The 6512-nt window shown below is 32.5% G+C and overlaps 1 non-coding gene across 1 annotated transcript; it reads right to left on the reverse strand.

Annotated features, from left to right (window-relative positions):
• Positions 1–508: 508 nt before the first annotated feature.
• Positions 509–614, reverse strand: LOC112028196 (small nucleolar RNA R71). Its single transcript, XR_002884593.1, has one exon. It is a non-coding gene; the product is annotated as a small nucleolar RNA R71 (small nucleolar RNA).
• Positions 615–6512: the final 5898 nt, after the last annotated feature.

A 6512-nucleotide genomic window follows, 5' to 3' on the forward strand; every position in this document is an offset into this window, starting at 1 on the left:
ATAATCGCTTGTTTAGAATTGAGTCTAATAATTTGTTGGCAATTTATTTGATTCTTTCACACATTTTGATTCACTTGATATCATGGCAGACTTAGAGAGTAATCATGGTGATGAGAATAATTTAAATAATGAAAACTTCCATGCTCACCAACCCATTAAAACTCTCAAGGATTATTTGCAACCTACTAGGAGTAGTGCACCATCATGCATCATTTTTCCAACTAATGCAAATAATTTTAATTTTAAGCCCGGTATGATTTCATTACTTCCTAAATTTCATGGCTTAGATTCTGAAAATCCTTACCTACACTTTAAGGAATTTGAGGATGTATGTTCTACCTTCCATGACCAATCATGTAATGAAGAGACCATTAGGTTGAAGTTGTTCCCTTTTTCTCTTAAAGACAAGGAAAAACTTGGCTTAATTATTTGAGACCTAGGTCAATTGGTACTTGGCAAGAGATGCAAATTGAGTTTTTAAAGAAAATTTTTCCAATTCATAGGACATTCACTTAAAAGACAAATAATGAATTTTCACAAAAAGATAATGAGACATTTTATCAATGTTGGGAAAGATTTAAAGATTTGCTTAATGCTTGTCCACATCATGGCTATGAAACTTGGCATATAATTAGCTTTTTCTATGAAAGTTTAACTCCAAAGATGTGCCAATTTGTAGAGATGATGTGCAATGAAGAGTTTTTGAATAAAGATCCTGATGAGGCTTTTGATTATTTTGATCTCTTAGTTGAGAATACCCAATCTTGGGATACCACTGATAGCTCAGATAGGTCTAGAGCATCCACTAACCCCTTTGGGAGTGGTAAGTACCAACTTAGGGAAGATGATGACCTTAGTGCTAGGGTGGCTAGTCTAACTAGGAAGCTTGAAGCCATGAAATTAAGGAAGGTCAATAGAATCAATATTGTGCCTAAAATTGATGAAATTTGTAGAATTTGTGAGAGTATGGAACACCCTACCAATGAATTCCCTACAATTCCAGCTTTTGAAGAGGTGTTGCATGATCAAGCAAATGCTATGAACATGGTGAAAAAATCATACCCTTACCCCTATTCAGAGACATACAATTCAGAGTGGAGAAATCACCCAAATTTTAGTTGGAGGAATGATAATGTGGTTGCACCTCCTACACATGGTTCTTCAAATTTTGTCCCCTATAATCCCCCTCCAAAGAAGAGCCTTGAAGATGCTTTGTAACAATTCATGCAAACTCAATCTACCATTAATAATCAGAAGTCACAAGCCATAAATGAAATTAGGAGCACTCTCACTAAATTGATCACATTCATGAGCACAACAGAAAAGGGTAAGTTTCCATCTCAACCACAACCAAACCCCCAAGGTTAATTTTGTGTTGATAATTGTAGTTCCCCTGAAAATAAAGTGAGTCAAGTTAAATTTGTAACTACTCTTTGTAGTGGAAAAATCATTGAAAAAGATATTCCTAAAAGCAATACACATGATGAGTATTCCAAAATAAAGAGTAGTGATGAAGTCCTTGAGCCTAAATCTAATGAAATTGAAAGATGTCCTATCCCTACTCATTTTCCCTAAAGGTTGATTTCCCCTCAAAAAGTGAATCAAAATTTTGAAATCCTTGAAGTGCTTAAGCAAGTTAAAGTGAACATTCTTCTTTTGGATGCCAAAAATTAAATTCCATCATATGCTAAAATTTTGAAAGATTTGTGTACTATTAAGCGTAGGCTTAATGTACATAAGAAGGCATTTTTGACTAAACAAGTTAGTGCAATCATTCAAAACAATAGACCTCCAAAGTTTAAAGATCCAGGTTGTCCCACTATTTCATGTGTGATTCATAATTCAAAAATAGTGAAAGCTTTGCTTGATCTTGGGGCAAGTGTGAATCTTTTGCCATACTCAGTGTATGAGCAATTAGGTCTAAGCGACTTAAACCCATTCCCATAATTTTACAACTTGCCGATTGATTTGTGATTGTTCCAAAGGGTGTTGTTGAGGATGTTTTGGTTCAAGTGGACAAATTTTATTTTCCTATTGACTTTATTATTTTGGACATGCATCCGGATTCTAATGCTAATTCTCAAATATTTGTGATTTTAGGACACCCATTTCAGCAACTTCTAATGGATTGATAAATTGTAGAAGTGAAGTCTTAAAATTATCTTTTGGGAATATGACCCTTGAGCTTAACATTTTTAATAATTGTAAGCAAACTAGGGATGAAGGGGATGTGCATGAAGTTAACTTGATTGAAACAATTGTTCAAGACCAAATATTAGAAACTTGTCTAGTCAATTCACTTACCTGTGGAATTGGAACATAAATCATATTGGGCAATAAAGATGTTTAACTTTAACTTAGTCAAGGCTAGTTCATTGAGCAAATTGCAATTGAATGAGTTGGAAGAAATTCGGCATGATGCATATAAGAATTCTAGGATTTCTAAAGAAAGAATGAAGGTTTTTCATGACAAACAAATTGTAAGGAAATCTTTTGAACCATCTCAAAAAGTTCTTTTGTATAATTCTAGGTTACATTTGTTTTCCGGAAAATTGAGATCTAGATGGACTGGACCTTTCATTGTTAAAAATGTTTTCCCCCATGGTGTCATAGAAATTGAAAATCCTAAGAATGGTAACATATTTAAGGTAAATGGACAACTTCTTAAGCCATTTCTTGAGAATTTTTCACAAGAGGAGGAATCCATTAATTTGGAGGATCCCATTTATTAAGACTTGCCAAGCAATTGGCATTAGTATTTGTGTTGTAGTTTAGATTGTGTGTGTGTGCGCGTGTTTTTTTTTTATTTTTATTTTTTTAATTTTATAATTTTATTATTTTTGTTGTTTTGTTTTAGTAACCCCTTTTGCAGGTGTTACAGCTTTTTTCTGTTCATTTATGTTCATCTCTTTAAGGTACTCTCCGTAATCTTAACTCTTTATTGTTTTTCCTTGTTATCATTGAGGAAAATGTAAGTTATAGGTTGGGGGAAGGAACTTGAGATGATTTGCATTTGTTTTTATTTTATGTTAATTTTTTTGGGTTATTTTTAGTGATTATTTTTTTTTTTTGTTTTTATAGTCCAATTTTCAAAAAAAGAAAAAAAAAAGTGTTGCTTTAGCAAGAGTTTTAAGTCAAAGTTCTTTATGCTACTTCTATCTAAAGAATTCCATGGTTTTTCATGCTCAACTACTATGCACATGCCCTTTAGCCACATGAACATGTTTCTTGGTTGAGAACTAGAGATGACTTTGAAAATCTTGAAAACAAAATGTAGAGACTATAACCCAAGTGAGTTCTTGAGCCATTCATTATTTTAGAGGGTTATTTTCTTTTGACCTCATTTTCATTTGGAAGCACATAACTTTGTTGTTGCTTAGTCACATTATTCTTTGATTTGGTCGAATGCTAAGAATTCATAAAATTTTATGCCACACCTAAATATGTTAAAGTCATGGATTTTGAAGAACTATCCCAATCCTTAAGAGATGATTTTAGGTCAACTTTGTTAATTTTGAACCTTTATTATTTTCTTTCTTGATACATTACTGCTAGTCACCCATTTGAGCCTATTATTTTAGCCATTCTTTCTCAAACCCTTTCCTATGGTGTTCCAAGAATGAATGCAATCAAATTGTCTTATTACAATAAATTTGTGGTGAAATAGTTGGAAGAAAAGGAGGACTCACTTAAAAAAAAAAAGGAGTCAAAAATAGGAAAGGAAAAATGTTGAAAAAAAAGGGAATGTGAAAGAGGAAGAAATAGAGAATGAATTTGTTGATGAAATTTTGAAAAAAGAAAAAAAAATGAAAGTGCGATATTCAAGAAACTTGAGAGAATAAATTAATTGGCATATATTCAAAAGAAGTTATCTCGCTAATTATTCTTGGGAATACTTTTTATTTTTACATATACCCTTTGTTCTAAATTCCTCCTCTTTACCCTACATTACGTCCCAATGAAAGTCCTATTTGATCTTAAGGAATGTATGGTTTGAGTCTTGACATGACTAATCAATGTGTGTGGTGCAATATTCTTAGTGTTTGGCATCCTTTCATGAGACTATAAATGTCCTTTATTTTGCTTCACCATTCTTCATCTTATTTATATGTGAGATATTAGTCTTTGTTCTATATTATTCTGCTCACATATGTTTGAGAGTGTTAAACCCTTTTCGGAGTGATTTTATTTGTTGAGTGTTAACAACTATGAGATTTGAGTTGAAGCAAAACTTTGGATAGAAAAGCCGTATTTTATCTTAAGACTAAGATTGTGTTTGTGTTGGCTAAACTATTCACACACTAAGTATTGATGGCATGTGGAATGGCTTTGGTAGTTGTTAGTGTTTTGACCTTTGATTAACTATTTCTACTAAAGTAATAATTTTTTGTTATTTTGTGTCTTGCCTCAAGTCACTTAAATTGCTAGAGACTAGCAATGAGCTGGTTGGGGAGTGTGATAATAGCTTAATTTTGCATATTTATATAATTATTAGAAACCATTATCATATTTATTTTGAGTTAATTCATGTATTTTATAGTTGGTTTTGGAATAATGCTAAATAATCAATTTTGTGCTTAATTGAATTTTAATGTGTGAATTTGTTTTTTGTAGGATGATGAAATTAAATAAGTGGATTTGCGCAAAAAAGAAATCTAATGGACTTTAATTTTACAAGGGCCACGATGAAGTCAAAGAAGGCCAACCCAATTAAATTCAAGTCCCATTGGAGCAAGGAATCAAATGAAATTTGTACCAAATCCAAGTCCAATTCAGATTAGGATTCTAGCCTGCGCACCAGTTAGTATTTGGAGAATAATTTTCAGCTCATATATCCAATCGAGATGATTCAAGTTTGGCTGGAAAGCTAATGTAAAGGGCTACAACTTTTTAGTTTACCAAAAGTCCGAATTATGAGGTTAAATGGCCAAAAACGTTGGTTAAGCGAAGCCTAAAAACTTGGGATTTTCTCCAAATGGGAATTCAACTTGTAATAGGATTCCTAGATCTATTTTAATAGGCCAAGAATGTATTGACCCTTTGTGATGAATTAATTGATTAATTAGCCAATTTTATTAATTAATCGAATTAACATGTAAAATGTGTGGCAACACAAAAAAATCACGAAATAACTAAGTATGCAGTGAAAATTAAATTGACACAGTGATTTGTTTTCGAATGGGGAAAACCTACACGACAAAAACCCCACCGGGTGATTTTAAGGTCACTACTCCCAATAATCTACTATTAACAAAACAAGCGGTTATAAGTAAAGAAATCCCAGTACCTTATACCAATTTACAGTTGAACCTTTACCCCCAATACCCAATTGGACTTGTTTTGTAATGACAATCTCTCATTTTCAGTGCACGGCTCCCAGTATGTGACTAACCAATTGTGTGGATCCCAGTACGTGACTTGATCACCAACTTGAGAATGATGTTGATTGTAAAGTTCTTCTGTTCATCACATGACGAAGATCATGAAGTTGCTTGGTTACAAAATTCTATGGTGTACAAACACAACAGCTTCTTGAAGAGAAAGAAGAACTACGGCAAACTAGGTTTCCGGTCACACTTTTCTTCACACTTGTGGAATTGTGCTCTTGTGTAACTTGCGTAACCTTTTACGACCTTTAGAATAATCCTTATATATGTTTAGGGTTGTGAAAAAAGAAAGCCCAAACATATACTCATGGATTGGATGAAAAACAGTTTTGAAAAACTAAGTTTCATAAACCTTAATAGATAGCTATCTATCGAGCTAGCTGTCGAGCCACGGGCTTTAGCAGCTTTTAAACCTCGATAGATGTTAGTTGTCGAGTTTTAAAATCCAACACTTCATTACTTGATTGTTGGACAGACTTGCATGGCTTTAACACTTGAACTTGAAACATTGTTTCTTGAAGCATTAAGCATATCCTAAATCTACCTAATTACAAGTAAAGTGCATTTTGTCAAAAGATTAGCCAATTACATAAAATAGTGACATATGCATTAAATCACATATGCCCTAACAATCTACCCCTTTGGAAATTTGTGACAAAACCACAACAAACAAATGAGATATGAGAGAAGTCATAAATCACTTAACCTATATTCACTTGTTGAATACAATAAAATCTATTCTAACACAAACTCTTGAAAAACTTTGCAAGAAGAGAGTTTATGGCTAGTAGACTTTGACAATCTGTATTTCTGAAATACTTTAAATAAAACTCATCAATGTATCTTAGTGTGAAACAGAAATAATAGATTGCATAATTTAATAAGAAACATTTGTATAAAAATAGAAAAGAAACAACAAATGGAGAGATAAGTGAAAGAACATATATAAAAAAAATATATAAACCAAATATAAATACAATGTATGTCAAAATGGTCACAAGACCAATATACAAAAGATAATGTATTTGAAATAGAAAGAAAAGAAAAGATACAAAAATCCTCACTACATCCCTCAATATACACTCCCCCTATCTCCTAAACTAACCCTCTCCTTACGAGTATGAC

This window comes from Quercus suber, unplaced genomic scaffold, assembly GCF_002906115.3.
Source record: "Quercus suber isolate HL8 unplaced genomic scaffold, Cork oak 2.0 scaffold_117, whole genome shotgun sequence".
Lineage (NCBI taxonomy): Eukaryota > Viridiplantae > Streptophyta > Magnoliopsida > Fagales > Fagaceae > Quercus > Quercus suber.